The 18,897-nt window shown below is 35.8% G+C and overlaps 1 long non-coding RNA gene across 1 annotated transcript; it reads left to right on the forward strand.

Annotated features, from left to right (window-relative positions):
- Positions 1–4,489: 4,489 nt before the first annotated feature.
- On the forward strand, positions 4,490–5,973 carry LOC143662574 (uncharacterized). The gene is made up of 3 exons (XR_013165437.1): positions 4,490–4,532; positions 5,120–5,171; positions 5,631–5,973. It is a non-coding gene; the product is annotated as an uncharacterized LOC143662574 (long non-coding RNA).
- Positions 5,974–18,897: the final 12,924 nt, after the last annotated feature.

The raw sequence follows: 18,897 nt of genomic DNA on the forward strand, positions 1-18,897 counted from the left end.
AAATAGAAAAATATGTGCAAATAAACCCAGAGCAAGTAAGAGGAAAAAATAATAAAGATAAGGACAGCAATTCATAATGTGGTGTTTTAGTTTGTTAATGCTGCTGGGAATGCAATATACCAGAAATGGGTTGGCTTTTATAAAGGACATTTACTAAGTTACAAACTTATAGTTCTAATTCTGTAACAATGTCCAAGCTAAGGCATCCAGGAAAGATACCTTGACTCAAGAAAGGCCTGATTTGGGAAGGGACATGGCTGGCATCTGCTAGTCCATTCACTTCTCATTTTAAACAGCGTTCTCAGGGACATTTTCTTTCTGCAACTCCAAATGTCTCTGTCTGTGTCAGCTCTAAAACTTTTTCCAAAATGGTCCCTTGTTAAAGGACTCCAGTAAGTGACCCACCTTGAGTGGGTGAAGACACATTTACATGAAAACTACCTAATCAAAACGTCCCACCCCCAATCAGGTGAGTCACATATCCATGGAAACAACTTAATAAAAAAGATCCCACCAAACGATATTGAATCAGGATTAAAGAACATGGCTTTTCTGGGGTACACAACAGTTTCAAATCAGCACATATAGTAGAACAAAACCAGGAGGAAAAGCCAATGAAAACAAAAGCTGGTTCAATAAAAAGTTCAATAAAATTAATAAATCACTAGCAATATTGGCAAAGAATGAAAGAGAAGACACAATTACTGAAAGTCAGGAATGAAAGAGGGGATACAGCTACCCTTTGCAACCATTAAAATGATAAGAAAATATTATCAACAAATTTGTGCATGGAAATTTGCAAGCTCAGATGAAATTGGCAGATTTCTTTAATATCACCACCTACCAAAACTCACCTAAGTTGAAATAGATAACCTGGATATTTTTATAACAATTACAGAAATTGAATCTGTAGCTAAAATCCTTCCAAAAGAGAAATTTCCATTTCTAAGTGGTTTTACTGGCAAATCCTATCAAACATTAACAAAGACATAAAGCCAATTATGTACTGTGTCTTCAAAAAACAGAAAAGGAGGAGGTATTTATTATTCCATCCTATGAGAAGATCATTACCTTTTGTGCTGGTTTGGAAGGATTATGTGCCCTAGAAAAGTCATGATTTAATCCTTATCCATCTTGTGGAGGCAGCCATTTCTTTTAATCTCTATACAGCACTGTAGGTTGGGGTTTGATTAAATTATCTCCATGGAAATGTGGTGCATGCAATTGTGGGTATTAACCTTTGATTAGAGGGAGATGTGACTCCACCCATTCCAGGTGGGTCTTGATTCGTTTACTGGAATCCTTTAAAAGAGGAAGCATTTTGGAAAAAGCTAGAGAGCCAAAGAGCCACAGAGCTCATCATCCAGAGACCTTTGGAGATGAAGAAGGAATATGCCCCCAGGGGAGCTTCATGAAACAAGAAGCTTGGAGAGAAAGCTAGCAGATGTCATCATGTTTACCATGTACCTTTCCAGTTGAGAGAGAAACCGTGAACACTATTGGCCTTCTTGAATCAGGGTATCCTTCCCTGGATGCCTTAGATTGGACATTTCTATAGACTTGCTTTAATTTGGACAACTTCATAGCCTTATAACTGTAAATGTGCAACTTAATAAATTCCCCTTTTTGAAAGCCATTCCATTTCTGGTATATTGCACTCTGGCAGCTAGCAAACTAGAACACCCTCATAACAAACCAGGCAAAGATATTACAAGAAAAGAAAATTATAGACCAATATCCTTCATGTATGTAGATGCAAAAATTATAGGTAAAATTTTAGGAAATGCAATTCAGCAATATAAAAAAATTATACATCATGACTAAGTGGGATTCATCATTATGATGGGAGTTGTTCAATATGTGAAAGCCAATCAGTGTTAGCCAACATATTAACAGCCTAAAGAAGCAAAACCTCATGAGTATATCAATTGATACAGAAAAAGCATTTGATGAAATTCAACAACCATTCAAGATCAGAAAAAAAATTCCTCAGAAAACCAGGGTAAGAAGGGAATTTCCTCAGCCTGATAAAGGGCATCTACTAAAATCCATAGCTAATATCATTTTTAATAATGAAAGAGGGATCATTAAGATCATTAACAAGGCAAAGACATCTATTCTCAGCACTCTGATTCAACGTCACATTTGAAGTCGTAACCAGTGCAATAAGTCATGAAAAAAAATAAAAAGCAATTAAACTGGAGATCAAGAAATAAAACTGTCTATATTCTCAAGACAACAGGATTGCCTACACAAACATTCCTTATACAAAATCTCTTAGAACTAAGTTAGCTTAGTAAGGACACAGGCTACAGCTTCAACGCACAAAAAATCAACGATATACTAGAAATGAACAATTGGGAAACATTTTTGCAGCATTTACCTAAGATCAGAAAGTGAAATATTTAGGTATAACTCTAATAAGGTGTATATGATGTGTTTGCTGAAAATATAATACTGATGAAAGCAATTAAAGAAGACCTAAATACATGGGAAGGGGGACATATCTTTTCATGGATTAGAACACTCAGCATAGTAAAAATGTGTATTATTCTCAGATTGATGTTCAGAATTTATGTAATTCCTATCAAAATCCTAGAGGTTTTTTTTTATTTAGATGTAGAAAAGTTGATTCTAAAATGCATATGTGGAGCAAAGGAATTGGAATAGCTAAAGCAGTTTTGAAAAAGGAGAATAAATTTGGAGGAATCAAATCACTTATCATAAAGACAGTGTGATATTGGTGAAAGATAGACCCATAAATCAATGGAACAGAATGGATAGTCCCTATATAGACCCGCACTGATATGGCCAATTGATTTTTGACAAAGGCAGAAAAACTATTCAATGGAGAAGGGATAGTTTTTTTTTTTTTTTAACAAATTGAGTTGGAACAATTGGACAGCATATGAAAAAAGTTAAATTAAACTCCATTTAACCTTCACAACTTATGTAAGTACTAGCTTAAAATGGATTGTAAAGCTAAATATAAAATCTAATAACAACATTTAGAGAAAACATAGGAGAAAAATTTCATGCCTTAGAATTAGACACAGAGCCCTTAGACATGAAACAAACAAAAAGGCATAAAAATGATAAATCTGATTGCACCAAAATTTAAATATTTTGTTGTATGATACTAATGTTAAGAGAATGAAAAAAAATCTGTAAATTGGAAGAAAATATTTGCAAATCACATATCCAACAGAGGACCTTTATCCAGAATATGCAAAGAACTCTCAGAACTCAATATAGGAAGCAAGCAAATAACCAAATTTAAATATGCGCAAAAGATGTGAACACTTCACCAAAGAGAATAAAAGAAAGACAAATAAACGTGAAAAGATGCTTAACATCAGTGGCTACCAGGGAAATGCAAAGTTAAACCATTAAACACCTATTGGAAAGGCTAAAATAAAAAATAATGAGAATACCAAGTATAAAAAGGAAGCAGGGCATCTACAGCTTTCATACATTGCTGGTGAGAATGTAAAATGGTATAGCCACTTTGAAAAAGTTTGGCAGTCTCTCATATAGTTACACACACATTTATTATATGGCTTAGCAATTTTGTTCACGGATATTTACCATAGGGAAATTAATTTAAATTGAAAGATGTATATTCACACAAAAACCTATGCATGAATGCTTACAGCAGCTCAATTCATCATTGCCACAATTGAAAAAATAATACAAATGTCTTTCCTACATGAATGGATAAACTGTGGCATACACATTCAATGGAACATTATTCAGCAACAAAAAGGAACAAACTATTAATAAAAGCAACAAGTTGGTATAATCGCAAAGGAATTTCCTAAGTGAAAGAGTCCAGATTCAAAAGGTCACATGCCGTATATGATTTCATTCTGGGACATTCTTACAAAGATGAAACAATACGGATGGGGAGTAGATCAGTTTTTCCCAGGGTTTACGGTAGGGGGAGATTTGACAAAATAGGGATAGGATAAAAGAATTTTGGGGGTGACAGAGCTGTTCATATCTTGATTGTGTGAGGTTTCATGGATGTAGGCATGATGTGTTAGAATGCATAGAACTCTATATCAAAGATGTTTGTAAGTTTAAATTTAAATGACAAAAAGAAAATAAAGAAAACTCCATTATAAACAATAAATCTCTTGAAATGAAATAACAGTTGTTAGCCATATGTGCCAAACAAAATGAAATGATGTTCAGAAACTTAAAAAATTAATCCTTGTTGGTAGGTTGAAGAATTTGAAACATTTGAGGCTCTTTGGTACGTAAATGCAGTTAAAGCCCAATCCTTATTTCTAGGACTTACTCCTTACTTAGGTCATTCCCAGCCTCTCTCTTGCTGGCAGAGGGGCAGTGACCATTTGAGTTATACATCTGACAGTCGTACATCTGACAGAGTCAAATCTTGAGCAAAGTTGTTATGACGCATCATAGAAGACAATTGATATGTGGGAGCCAGGCTGGGCTAGGAGGCTGCTTCCGCAGTACACCACAGGACGCAGTGAAAAAGGATGTTCCCTGCTTTGCAGGGCTAGGTATGTTAAAAATAAGCAGTAGTTTTAAATTTAAATTTAAAAATTAGGAAGCATCTGTGGAAACTACTATACTTAAGGAATCTATTGATGCGGAAGGGGTGGATGGAAATAGCTCCAAGGGCAATCTGAAACTCTTATGTAGGACATGCGCATTTCTAAAATAGGTAACGCAGTAAAAAGAAGTATACACTACATCATTAAGTGGGAAAAAAGATTCCAAATTTCATGGACAGTATGATCCAATTTAGTAAAAGAGAGAAGAAGGGAGGAAGGGAGGGAGGGAGGAGGGAGGGAGGAAGGAATGAAGGAAGTAAAGACATTTTTATATAAAAATATAACTTGGAGACACACCTTTGCACGTAAAATATATATTATGCAGCCATTTAAAACCACTGAGACTTCTTTATGTTCTGCCACAAAGATGTTCATAAAATGGTTTTGCCTAGCAACTTTATATTGCCTGAAAAACATGAAAGAGTTTCCGTTACAAAATAATTTTGTGCAAATTTATATGTAATATATATAGTATAAGAGAGTTGATATAGATATAGATGTGCATTCATGTTTGTGTTTATGTGTAAATATAGGAGAAACAGGAACTACCAAGGGGGTCAGCACGAAGGCAATCTTACTTGTAAGGTGAATATTATAAAGCACGTCCACTATAATAAGAATTAAATGTATTTTGTAAGTTCTACCCTACCTGTATTAGCATTCCAAACCTTTATTTTATTTTATCTATGTACCCAGAGTCAAATGGGTGTTTATAAATGTTAGAGATTTGTTCCAGACCTATGAAAAGGATCCAACTGTCTCTCTAACATTTTTAAAAATCATTTTAACTTTCTATTCCTCCATTGATATATATGAACTCTACCTTCCTCACCAACATTCCAGCTTATTTGGAGTTCACAGTCATATAATTCAAAGATGTGATCACATAGTCAGAAATATGCTGAGCTATGATTTTATAGTAAACAGCCCCCAATCTTCAACAGCTTAAAACACCACATGTTCATTTCGTATTCATGCAACATAGTGAAGTTACGTGCTCACCAATGATTGCCTGGGTCTCAGCTTTAATTTTTCTTCTCTCAGGAACCCAAGCTGAGGCAGGTTCCATCTATGTTCTTCCAAATTTGCTGAGTAGGAGAGGAAACGTGGTGCATCAGATTATTGGATTTTAAACCTCGTTCCAGAAGTGATGAGTCTCTTCTACCTGCATTTCAAAGAGCCAAAGCAAGTCAGATGATAATATGTAACCACAAATGGGTGGACAAATAAAATCCTACTGTGTGCTCAGAAGAAGAGCCAAAAATATTTGATGAACAGAGCTAATGACAAACATACTACGAATCCTCAAATAAGCAATAGCCAACATCAGTGAGATTGGATTCAGCCAATGAATTTTGCCCATTAAATTTAGATCTTTCTCATTGCAGATTCATTTTAAATGGCATGGTAAACATTTTACACTTTTTCTAGTGCCCCAAAAAGGTTGTTCTTAGAAAAGGGATTTGAGAGATGTTGTTTCATTTTTCTTTAAATTAAAAAAAAAAAAAATCCTTAAGCCAGTTGACCATTTTCAAATAGCAGACACTGCCAAATGATGTTAGAAATATATTAGAAAAAAATACTTTCATTAGGCCAACTGTAGTATTGAATTTATGTCTTTTATTTATCTATTATATTTATCTAGCTATATTTGTTCACTTTATCAATACTTTTGAATGCGTACTAAAAGTTATGGATTTTACCAGGTACAGAGTACTCAATATCAACCCTTTGAACTCTTGTGACCAGTGAGGATATTTAAGCATCATCAATTAATAAGGTATAATCTACATCTGTCTGAAAATGTGTATAAGGTAACTGAGGGGATACTTTAGCATAGTCTCCATGCCTGAGGAACATGGCATATGTCTGGAGCACAGCTCCCTGAGGTTAACATCCACACTTGCATTCGAAACTTAAAATTAATAACCAATATTTATTAAATATGTGTGCTCACAGAAGTTAATTTTGACCTTGAGAATAAGTTCTATCTATTCATAAAATATTGATAAGCTATTATGCATTCCCTTCTTTCCTGCCCACTCCATTTCTCGCCACTACGTTAGAAGTCCCATTTCTGAGCATCATCCTTGAAGTCATCCCTGGCAGTCTCTGGAGGAAAGGCCTCCAGTTTCAGACGTGAGGACACTCTGTCTTGTAACCTCCAAGGACTTGCCGAAGATAAGAGCTCTTCGCTCTCATCTAAGAAATAGCTGTGCTGCATACTCTTTTTTTTTTTTATTAATTAACGGAAAAAAGAAAAAAAAGAAATTAACCCAACATTTAGAAATCATACCATTCTACATATGCAATCAGTAATTCTTAAGATCATCACATAGATGCATGATCATCGTTTCTTAGTACATTTGCATTGGTTTAGAAGAACTAGCAACACAACAGAAAAAGATATAGAATGTTAATATAGAGAAAAAAATAAAAGTAATAATAATAGTAAAAACAAACAAATAAACAAAACAACCAGACAGACAAAAAAAAAAACAAAAAACAAAACAAAACAACAACAACAAAAAAAACCTATAGCTCAGATGCAGCTTCATTCAGTGTTTTAACATGATTACTTTACAATTAGGTATTATTGTGTTGTCCATTTTAGAGTTTTTGTATCTAGTCCTGCTGCCCAGTCTGTATCCCTTCAGCTCCAATTATCCATTATCTTACCCTGTTTCTAACTCCTGCTGAACTCTGTTACCAATGACATATTCCAAGTTTATTCTCGAATGTCCGTTCACATCAGTGGGACCATAAAGTATTTGTCTTTTAGTTTTTGGCTAGACTCACTCAGCATAATGTTCTCTAGGTCCATCCATGTTATTACATGCTTCATAAGTTTATCCTGCCTTAAAGCTGCATAATATTCCATCGTATGTATACACCACAGTTTGTTTAGCCACTCGTCTGTTGATGGACATTTTGGCTGTTTCCATCTCTGTGCTGCATACTCTTAAATATCAGAGCAACTAATGCAAAGAAAGACATGCCCTAGGTAGTACGTGAGGTTCAAGCTCCCCAGAGCTAACACTGTTGCTTTTCACAGCTGATGTAAAATCTAGTGTTTCACTAAAACACTCCTGAAAATGTTTCAGGGTCCAGTTTTGAAATTGATCATTAATTCAATAGCAAAATTCTGGCATTTGGGAGATAATATTTCTTTAAAAAAAAGGCTCATCCATTGAATTAAACAAAGATATAATGGGGAATAATGTGTATCTAATTACTAATATACTATAGAAATTAGCTTTTATATTGCAATTTATATTGCAATTACCTTCTTTGTGTTATAAAGCAGAACAATACAGAAGAAGAACTTCTTTATTAATGCCTAATAGCATGGTAATTTAAAATATTCAAGTTTCTTTAACAAGGTAGTGTATGAAATGTTACTTAATTTGACAAGATTAATTATACAATTAATTTAAGACTGCTCTCAATTAAATTAGTAAAATTCTTAAGCTAGCTGATTTTGAAAAGAGTGCTGAAACCTAGCATAAAGTGAGATACCTATTAAACATGATATTAATTAGAGTGAGATGAAATAATGCATGTTTTGTTAATATAAAGGCATTGTCAGGGAGTTGATAAAAAGGTATTATTTCATTATTTTGATAAAAATAAAAATGCCCCAACCCACTAAACAATTTATGAAGGTCTCAAACAATATTGGAAAGTTCAAGGGCTTGGGAACGGTGTTTACTACTAACTTCATGCCACAAGGACAATGACAAAACTGCCTGCAGTCCCGAATCCGAGTATTTTGGAGGTCTATTCAGATGGAGATACATACGATCAAGGGGAGCAGACTGGCTGGCTATAAAAAAAATCCTTCAAGGTGGACTGTCTTGATGAACTCACCATGGTCCCAGGGTCCAATCTCTGGCTCTTTGTATACAAAGCTTCTCAGTGTTCCAGAGTCTCTTAAATACAAGTCAACTGAGAGAAACTAATTATATTCATAATTCACTGCAGTGTAAACACAAAATCCCCCCATCTATATATTTACAATGAAGGAATATATCTTTTGGGGACCAGAAGTCCCAGTTTGTACGATACCTACAGTGTGCCCTTTCACAATATCAGGGAACCTGACAAATCACTGGAGTGAGTTTGGAGTACAAAGAAATGTTGAGTGTAAATCAACCAGGCTGTGGAAGAGCCAACAATGTGACATTCCTGTCCCGCTGCAGAAGGACTGCTCTGGTGACCAGATGTTCCTTTCGCTCAGATTTTCTACATCCCTCTTCGTGTCCACACGCTACTTTCCCTCGTATTCTGTGCTAGTTCTGTGGTTGCAGGACAGGAGGGTAGGGGTTTTGATGCAGGTTGTAATAATGTTCAGTTGCCCACACTGTGAAGGCTGAGTAGGAAAGGGGGTACTGAGAAGCTGGGAGAACACCCCCTGATCTGAGTACAACTGTCTTTTCTGGGCTGGGAGTCATTCTGAATATTTCATGTAACTTTGTATGCTCTGAATTTTAAGTACTAAATTTTTAATTCAAGCCTCATACTTCTGGGGAATGAGCTAGAAGTACCTGACCCCAGTGGTACTCTGAGATGGGATTAGAGCTGAGGAAGAAACTGGGGCCCCTCTAGCCTATATGAGGGAGAAGTCACTGTTTCTTTTGGGGTAGAGATGGTTATGTTCATGTGTCAACTTGGCTAGGTTATGGTATCCAATTGTTCGGTTGAGCAAGCACTTGTCTGATTGTTACCGTGAGAATATTTCATGGATTTAAATTATTAGTTAGTCAATTGCAGCTATGGCAGATTACATCTACAAAGGAGAGTGCCATCAGCAATGAGAGATGTCTCATCCAATCAGTTGAAGAGCTTAAAGGAAGAACTGATGATTTCAGCAGTCAAAAAGAGGAATTTCTATCTCTACTCCAGCCAGCCAGCTTTTCCTCCTGGGAGAAACTTTCATTAGAGTCCCCAGCTTGCTACCTGCCTTATGGAATTCAGACATGCCAATCCCCCGGGTCGCATGAGCCAATTCCTATAATAATGCTCATAACACAAACACACACACACAGTGTGTAAAATGCAGCAAGAATATGGCAGCTCTATAAAGAGCATGCACGAGGTTGTCAGCAGATTTCACCTAACAGCATGACAAAGGGTTCTCATAAGAACAAAGGTTAAAACAAAAGAAGAAAAGAAAAGAGGAACAGAAAAATGCAAGTTGGAATTGATCATGTGGAAGTCAGCTTCCGAATGCAGACTGACCCCAGTTTATAAATTTTAATCGGAATTTCAGGAGAAAGCAACCACAGAGATAACTTTTTGTAAGCTCATCATTTTTTAGATGAGAAAATAAAATGTCATGTAAGACAAACTCATGCGATTAGAGGTAGAATTGGAGCTCAAACCTAGGGTTTTTTTTAGACACGCTATCTATATTTTTATACCTCACCATTAGGTAAATCCTATAAAATTGCATGCCAAATAAATTACATTCTAGCAGATCTCTCTTCTGTTGACTTCCATTGTAAATTGGAAGCTACATTTTCCTCCAATACATGTGATGGCTCCAAATGCTTAAAATAAAATTAAGATTCTTAACATATAGTACAAAGAGCATGTGCTAGTGTTTGCAGTCTGCATGCATTTAATTCTCCTATCCAGCTACTTCACAGGCATTTAATAGTGAACTGATTAAAATGCACACATGTATTAAAATTCCCATCTTACAGGGAAGTCTTGCTGACTCCACCCGCATGGAATGCTTAAGTAATCACAAAGCTCTGCCTTTACCCCAGGTATTTAATATAATTCCCTTGGTTTGAAGAAGCACTCGGAAATGTATTTTTTTCTTTTCCCTAATACGTCAAACAATATAACCCTGCTTAATTAAAATTTTATAGGAAAAATTTTAAAATTTCTTAAAATGGAGTTGTTCTGCTTTCTATATATCAATAAATGTCTGTTAACCCTGATCAGAATTTTACACACACAAAAATACACACCCCTGATCAAACCAGTCATGATCTTCCATAATCTCCACTGGGCAGTCTTTTCTGAGAATAATAGGTTACCTACAGGGATATTAAGTATTTAGCAGCAACCCACCAAGCTACAGCTGCCTGCAAATGTTTAAGGGGGTTACTCAGGAAGTATCATGGGGTTACACAAATGCAGAATTTGTTTTCAGGATGGAATGTAAGCAGGAAGTGAATCTTTCTACCAAAAGCCATGTAAAGGGTCTCATTGCCAAAAAGTAGAGAAGAACCAGTTACATAAGATAAGTGCAGCTCCCAAAGATAAATGCAGCTCCCAAGGGAGCAAAGGGCAAATTTAGAAGGTTCCAATCAGAAAACATGGCGCAACAACACACAGCCAGTGTCTTCAGAGCAGAATGAAGGGAAGAAATCTTTCTGGAGAAAAGTACCAACAAAAACTCAATACTTGAAATGTGTGTTTCAGGCAAGAATGTCAGAAACAAAGGCTTAGTGGTAAGGAAGGTGACCCAGAAGCAAGAAGCAGGTATTTCAAATTCAAGGGTCGTAGAAGAGTATCCACGCTGGTTAAGAACTAGATATTTATTCCCTTAGCCACATTCAACCACTACTCCAAGGCACAGAAGCATCCACTTTCCTAGGAAGGAGAAATTGGTTTGTTTTTTCAGATCCACTATATTTCCTTCCTAATTTAATGTATATGTTTATCATGTACATAATAGGACTCTTATAAGGGATGCCTCTTGCAAGATTAGAAAAATCCCCAAGTTTCAACCCTTTGAAAAACATTTTTCTCACTTATAGAATGTAAAAACCTGATGGGTAGTTATCCCAAAGTGATGATCATTATGGAAATAATAGCTTACATTTACTGAATACTTATGTGTGCTTGGCATACTTTGAAGCACTTTGCCTATATTGCATTTAATTCTCACAACAACTTGTGTGTAGGTACTATTATTACCGCCATTTTATAGAAGAAGAAATTAAAGAACAGAAGTTTAGTAATTTGCCAAGATCATGTAACTAGAAAGTGGTGAAGTTGGTTTTAAATCCAGATAGCTTAGCTCCATATCCTACGTTCTTGATACTACACAGTACTAGCAGGAAGCAACCCACAGACTCATGCAAAGATTCAAGTTCCCTTAACGTAGTTTAAAAAAAAAAAAAAAAAAAAAAGAGGAGAGATCATTTGGATACAAATAGCTTCAGAGAGAAAGAACCCAGAGATAAACTTCCAGATTTAGGGGTACATTCCTCTTGCCTTCCAGTTCCACGGGGATCCCACAAAGATACCCTTATGCCTTATTCCAAGGGGATCCCACAAGGATCCCCTAAGGATACCTTATGCCTTACCCACAAGGCATAAGGGTAAAGATCCTCTGGTTCTTTGAGAAGCTCCAATTCTACTATATCTGAAATCCTCACATCATGCTAGAATCTGGCAACTCTTTTGGAGACTCTTGTTGCCTGCCTACTGGCTTACAAGGGACAATTTCTGGCTACAGCGCCAGCATATTCCTGAGATTGGTCAAAGTTTGGTGTTCCAAGTGAAGTCCCTCCGAATGGGCCCAAGATTCAGGGACCCTGCGGTCTATTCCTTGATCTTACAGTAAGTAACCAACTGTGAAGCTGTGTTGATATGTACCTGCAGGACAGTGCACTAGACTAATTTATTTTCCAAGTAACTTACTCCTTCTAAGCACATAAACCCAGAAGTTTGCATTTTTCAATGACTAATAAGAAAACATTAGATTATTAGCCATGTGGTTAACTTTCCTAGTGTTCTTTGTTCCTTTGTGTAGATTCATGTTTCCTTTTGGAATCATCTTCTTCTGCCTGATGGACTTCTTTTGGTATTTCTTTTAGTGTGTGTTTGCTGGAGAATTTCTTTCAGAATTTGTATGACTGAGAATCTTAATTTCACTTTGGCTTTGAAAAATATTTTATCTGGATATAAAATTATCATTGACACGTTTTGTTTTCAGTACTTTAAAGATGTTTTCCAATGTCTTCTGCTGGCATTGTTTCTGACGAAGAATCTGCTCTCATCCCATTCTTTATATCTCTACAGAGAATGTGTGTATTTTCCTCCCTTTGGATTCCTTTAAGATTTTCCCTTTATAATTGGTTTTATGCAGTTTGTTTATAATGTTTCTTGGTGTCATTGTATTGTGTTTCTTTTGCTTGGGGATCATTGTGCCTCTAAAATCTGGGGGGTTATAATTCTCATCAAATTTTTAAAATGTTCATTACTTCTTCAAAAATTGTTTCTGAACCCCTTCCTCTTCCCTATTTCAGAGACTCCAATTACATGTCTGCTTGAAATTGTCTGAAAGCTAGCTCACTCATGTTCTTTGCATTTATTTAATTTTTCATCTGTGCTTTTCATTTTGTAAAGTTTCTATTGTGGTGTCTTCATATTCATTAATCTTTCCTTCTGCAATGTCTAATTTGCCATTAATCCCAACCAGTGTTTTAAAATATCAAACATAGTAATTTTAATCTTTTGAAGTTAAATCTGGGTCTTTTTATATCTTCTGTGTCTCTGCGTAACATTTTAAACATATGGTAGAACAGAGTTAAAACATTTCTTTTAAAGTTCTTGACTGCAAATTTTAACATCTTTGTCATTTCTGTGTCAATTTTGATTACATTTCTGCCAGAGATTATATTTTCGTTTTCTTTGCATGGCTGATAGATTGGAATGTCAAAGATGGTAAATTTTACCTTTTTGGGTATATGATATCTTTGCATTCCTATAAATATTCTTGAGCTTTGTTCCAGAATAAGTAGGAAATAAATGGGGTATAGAAGAATTAAATTCAGTGATACCAGGATGCAATTCAGTTACTTGGAAATTGTTTTATTCTTTTTGGGCTTGCTTTTCAAATTATTAGGCAGGACCAGATCAGTGTTTAGTCTAGGACTAATCATTCCCAACTATTGAGATAAGAGCCTTCTGGATCTCTATTGCCTTGGGAATTATCAGATTCCACAGGCTGGCTGGTGGGAACAGGCCCCATGTATGCACTGAGAACATTTCTACCTCTTCTCTTTTTATGTTCTTTCCCAGGCCTTACACAGTGGTTTCATACTGATGTGCCAATAAGCATTCTGTTGAATACTTCCAGGACCCTCTGCAGATATCCAGGATTTTCCATGCAGATCTCTTTTCTCACATAGCCTGTACTGCAATTTCAAGCCATTTGGTCTTTGTGGACTCACAGCTCCATTTCATCAACCCAGATTGTCTGGCAATCCTTGCCTGCCGTCCCCTCCTGAGGCAGTAAACTTGGGCAATCACAGGCCTCATCTCATTTGTTTTTCATATCTCAGGGATCAATGCTCTTCAATTTCTGATATCCATTGTATTGAAAACCATTGTCGTGTATTTTGGCCAGTTTGTTATTTGTTACAGGGTAAGAGTAAATCCCGTCCTTGTTTCTCTAACTTGGCCAGAAGAAGCATGCCTCTATTATATAGTGTGGCCTATTAAAAATTTAATAAAAAAAGGAAAAACACATCTCTGAAAATCAATAGTAGTTGAAACAAATGAGCATAATTATGTATCAAATTAATATCATAGTTACATAGAGAAAATAGTTATTCCAAGTAACTCTGGAGCACACAAGTTTGTCTGTGGAGACTTATTGGTATATATTTTAAGGACTCGTATAGATACCCCCAAAATTCAGATTTTATTTTAATTCTAATTTTTAGTGTTAATAATGGGGTAATGGGTGGGCCACGGTGGCTCAGCAGAGCCTGCCATGCCAGAAACCTGGGTTTGATTCCCCAGTGCCTGCCCATGCAAAAAACAAACAAACAAAAATAATGGGGTAATATTATTTATATTATATAGAATATATATATAAATACAATCATGTAAATAAGAAATTATATCAATAAAGTAGGAATCAAGAAAATAGCTAGAACTATAAAATCAAAGCATTAAATATCTTATAATATTAATATAGAAATGAAAAAAATAGTATTCACTCATAATTATTTTGTCTTGTTTTTAAGAAAAACTTATTTACCAGCTTTGACTGTTGAAGAGTCCTAAAAGTTATAGCAATCTGGTAGTAATTAGCATACCAAGGACCCAGATTTTGACTCTAATTTTCATTTCCCACTAAAAGAACCAGGGGGTCTGTTCTAGTTTGCTAATTGCTAGAACGCAATATACCAGGAACAGAATGGTTTTTTAAAAGGAGAATTTAATAAGTTGGTAGTTTACAGTTCTAAGGCAGAGAAAATGTCCCAATTAAAGCAGTCTTAAGAAATGTCCAATCTAATGCATCCAGGGAAAGATACCTTGGTTACAGAAGGCTGATGAAGTTCAGGGTTTCTCTCTCAAGTGAGAAGGCACATGGTGAACACGATCAGGGTTTCTCTCTTGGCTGGAAGGGCACATGGTGAACATGGCATCATCTGCTAGCTTTCTCTCCTGGCTTCCTGCTTCATGAAATTCCCCAGGAGGCGTTTCCTTCTTCATCTTCAAAGGTCGCTGGCTGGTGGACTCTGCTTCATGGTGCTACAGCATTCTCTGTCTCTCCAAATCTCTTGCTTTCTCCAAAATGTTCCCTATTTTATAGGACTCCAAAAACTAATCAAGACCCGCCCAAACGGGTGGAGAAACATTTTCCCCAATCCAGGTTAACAGCCACTCTTGATTGGGTTACATCTCCAGGGTGATGATCTAATTACAGATTCAAACATGCAGTATTGAATAGGGATTGTTCTACCTTTACAAAATGAGATTTTGATTAAAACATGGCCTTTCTAGGGGACATACATCCTTTCAAATCAGCACAGGGTCCTTGGAGGAAACAGCTGATTGCACCAGGTTTGGGCAGGTATTATGAATTGAATTGTACCCTCCAAAAAGATATGTTCAAGTCCTAACACCCAGTCCTATGTATGTGATCCTATTTGGAATTAGGATCTTGGAAGATGTTCTGAGTAAAATGAAGTCAAACTGGATTAGGTTAGGCATTTAATTCAGTATGACTGTTGTCCTTAGAGGAAATTTGGATACAGGGGATGAAGAAGAGACACACAGAGAGAAAGAACACTGTATGATGGAGGCAGAGATTGAGTAATGCTGCCATATGCCAACACCATGGATTGCTGGCTACCCACCAAAAGCCAAGGGAAAAATATGGAGCAGCTTCTTCCCTTTAAGGGTAAACACAGCCCTACTAACCCCTAGACTTTGGACTTCTAGTCTCCAGAACTGTGAGTCAATAAATTTCTGTATTAAATAATTCAATGAACTTGAATGGAGTACTTTAAAACAAAGGGGTCAGGCTTCCTTACTTGAATGTCATCATTACAGAAAGTGGGACAACCAGACAGTGTTTGCCTCCTGATGTAATGTGCCAGGAAGGATCCAGCACCAGCTATGGAGAATTCTTGAAAAATATTGAATCAGATATAGCCAAGCTTCTGGAGGTTAACTGCTATTTATAGGAAATAAATGGGATATAGAAGAATAAATTCAATGATACTACAAGGCACACAGTCAAATTCAGACAGAACAACTGACCTGATTTCTTCCACAAGTCAAAGATATATTTTTAAGTGACTTGGAGAAACTGCCCTTGATTCAAAGAGACTTGAGACATAAAAATAAAATGTGATGTGTAGAGTTTGGGTTTTGATTTGCGCACATGAACAATTAAAGATGTTTGAGAAATAATCAGAAAATATATTATAAACTGTATATATATAAACCATATAAACCTATATATAGTTTGCTACTAAGGACATTTGTGGATTTTGTTAGATGCAATGAAAACATTGAATTTATATAAGGAAATCTATACTTCAGAGATGCCTATTGAATTAGCTTAAAGTGAAATAGTATGACAAATTTCTGTTTTAATTTAAAGTAATTTAGCCAAAAATATTAGAAAATACAGGTGTTTCTGGTGCCAGTTTTGCCCGAACAAGCAACTTCAGTAGAAATATATATGCTTTTTAAAATTCTGTCTGTCCATTATAATAGAAGGTAATGACTGCCCTTCATTCTATACCTGCTAAAACCAGATAGCAAACATGCACATTAGAAGTATGCTACCCTTTTTCAAAGATATAAATGTAAATGTGGACTGAATAAAATCAAATGATGTTTTACTTGATTATGTTATAAAAACACCACATGTTAGGATTCCATTTGTCAAGTAGAAAATAAGACTATGACAAATAAGCAAAGCATTTTAAACCTGGGAATCCGATTTTCTTTTTATACTGTACTAACCATTTACGGGGAATGATGTTGGTTATCTCTGTTTTACTGCACAACAGTGAGAAAAAAAAGTACTTCATCACACCGAAAAACAAAACAAAAGATATTCAGAGGTCCTAGGTAGATCTATAATTTCTTCCATGGGTGTGGCCCAGTAAGGGCTAGTAACAAAGAAAAGATGATGATGATGATGTGTGTGTCTGAACATATGGCACAAGCAAGACAAAAATGTGGATGAAGAGTAGAAATGTTCTTTAAACACGGCACAACCATATTTTGAAAAATTGTAATAGCTTGTTCTATATGAGATAAAAATTAGACATGGAGATAAGGGTTATGAGAAAATGTTTAAAGGGCTAGGATGAGCAAAACAGCAAATAAATTTTTTTTTTCCAGAAACTTCCTGGAGGCAAGGCAATCCATTATTTTTGTGTAGAGAAATATAACAAAATTTTGTTATTTTTAGAGCATGGGGATTTGGGGAGACCAATTGCTTACCAGCTGTGTAACTAATCTGGATGAATACTCAGCGTTCTGGGCTCAGTGTTCTCATCCATAAGATAGGGCCATCAATTGCCCCTACCACGTAATATTATTGAGAAGATGAAATGAGTGGATGCAGTTAAGTACTTAAAGTAAGAATGTCATATATCACATTTGGAAATTGTTTGGATTATTCCTGCCTCTTAAGGCTTTGGATAAGCCTGCAACTTGCAGATATATCTGAGAGAAGAAACAGAAGTACATTACCCATTCACACCTTAAATCAAACCCAAATGTTCCACATTGCAGGGGAAAATTCTACCACTGAGCTACCCTTGCACAGCACTATTCACATTTTAAGGGCAGGAAGAAACAAAACAAAATGGGTCCCTAAAGTTGAGGAGAAGGGTTAATCGAAGAGCAAATGGATGGAGAAAGGGGTTGAAATTGTGAGTGCTACAAAGATGAGTAACTTGAGTGTTAAAAACAAAAATGGATTGGGATATAAAAAAATGTTGGACTATTGTCTGCAAGCATTATTTTGGTGGTAAATTTCTTGAGCTAGATAATGGCACTATGGTAGTTACATATGTGAATATTCTTGTTCTTAGGAAATATACGTGATTGTGTTAAGTGTTGAAAGGGCATGATGTGTACAATCTGCACTGAAGTGTTTAGAAGGTGGATAGATAGGTACCAAAAGCACCATTGGTATAACTGATTGTAATGACCTTAATAGAACTTTGATAGTTCTGAGTAAGAAATTATTGAGTAGAAACAATAACACATAGATTGAGGGGGCAGGACACCCTGTTAGTTTAATTAAGGGCAGATGATAGATTACTTAGGTAAGTTCTGCCTAGTTCACTCACTGTCTCTGATAATTTGCCATCAAGAATTCTAAGGATTGGTGGAAGTCACCATAACCCTAATAGCTGTCATTTTTTAAGAATTCCTATTTAAGTATCTTAATGTCAAGAAGAACATATTTATAAGCTTTTTTATTTCTAAAGCAAGGAAAAGGATAAGCTGAAGAATTATTGGCTAATAATTTCTAGACGGAAAAGACAATATAATAAATCATACAAAATATATTTGAAAACATTTACAAAATAATAGTTCACTAGCTTTGTTATGAAAAAGTACAGATGGATCAAATATCCTTCTATGATAGAATGGCAGAGCTGCTGGATTCAGGAGAAATAGTAGATATAATAGATCTTGACTTCACAAGCTTTTGATCTTGGCTTATATGACATGGTCATTACTAATTTGGGCCAGATATTCTCCATCAATGTTCTCCTAACCTGCTCTGACAAAGATTTCTAATAGTCCCTGTACCCCCTCTGGGTGGTTGCTCCATATGTTCACGAGGCTGGACTTTCCAGTGTTGAGAGTATCTTACATTTGATAAAGCTGCATCCTCTGCAGGGAGAACCCTGCACAGCAAACCTTCTCAGACAAGAACATTTTAATTTTATTCATCCTTCCAAGCTCCAATGCAAATGTCACTGAATCTCTTCGTTCTGAATCATCCACTGTCTCCTAGGTCCTCCTACAGTTTTGTCAGATCTCTTTCAAAGTATTTACCATTTTTCCC

This window comes from Tamandua tetradactyla, chromosome 2, assembly GCF_023851605.1.
Source record: "Tamandua tetradactyla isolate mTamTet1 chromosome 2, mTamTet1.pri, whole genome shotgun sequence".
In the NCBI taxonomy this organism is placed as follows: Eukaryota; Metazoa; Chordata; class Mammalia; order Pilosa; family Myrmecophagidae; genus Tamandua; species Tamandua tetradactyla.